The sequence below is a fragment of the Chiloscyllium plagiosum genome, unplaced genomic scaffold (assembly GCF_037043375.1).
Source record: "Chiloscyllium plagiosum isolate Xiang-an unplaced genomic scaffold, Cpla_swu_hap1 HiC_scaffold_27, whole genome shotgun sequence".
NCBI lineage: Eukaryota > Metazoa > Chordata > Chondrichthyes > Orectolobiformes > Hemiscylliidae > Chiloscyllium > Chiloscyllium plagiosum.
The window spans coordinates 85,804,283-85,805,087 of NW_028270165.1; the positions used below are offsets into that span (position 1 = coordinate 85,804,283).

General features: G+C 47.7%; 1 non-coding gene across 1 annotated transcript; it reads left to right on the forward strand.

The window, feature by feature from the left end:
* The first annotated feature begins 236 nt into the window (after positions 1–236).
* On the forward strand, positions 237–308 carry trnae-cuc (transfer RNA glutamic acid (anticodon CUC)). Its single transcript has one exon. It is a non-coding gene; the product is annotated as a tRNA-Glu (tRNA).
* The last annotated feature ends 497 nt before the right edge of the window (positions 309–805 follow it).

Here is an 805-nt window from a genome sequence, read left to right on the forward strand (position 1 = left end):
TAAGGCGATGGGGTTGATTGGTGCGGGTGTCCTGGAGATGTTCCCTCAGCGCTGTGACTTGACTCTGCGAGGAGTCTCCAGTCTCCCCAATGTAGAGGAGACCGCACCGGGAGCAATGGATACAAGAAATGATATTGGTGGATGCACAGGTGAAAGCCTTCGAAATACCGCGGCTCAGGTTCGATTTTCGGGCAGGTAAGTCATTTCTAGCAGATCTGACACCATGCATCGATATCTCCCTGGTGGTCTAGTGGTTAGGATTCGGCGCTCTCACCGCCGCGGCCCGGGTTCGATTCCCGGTCAGGGAAGCAATTTTCTGTGGGGTCTGTTGGCGACCCGTTCTTCTTAAATGCGCTGTACAGTTATTTTTTGGTCTTCGAAGTTCCTGGGTGCTCCAGTGTGTCGTGTCTCGTTGAAATAGTGTCCTGATTCAGATTTGTTTGTATGTGTAGGGATGATTGCTTCTGTAGTTAAGTTCTTGGTTCGCGTGCGTTGTTTTCCTGTAGACGCTGTTTTGAATTTACCATTGACTGTTCGCTCTGCTGTGACATCGAGAAATGGCACTTTGTTGTTGTTCTCCTCTTTTGTGAATTTTATGCCAGTAAGGAGATTGTTGATGGTGTTGTAGGTTTCCTCTAATTTGTTTCATTTTTTGATGACAAAAGTGTCATCACTGTAGTGGACCCAAAGTTTGGGTTGGATCGTTGGAAGGGCTGTTGGTTTGAGCCTCTGCATTATTGCTTCTGCTAGGAATCCTGACACTGGTGGTTTCATGGGTGTTCCGTTGATTTGTTTGTAGGGCTTG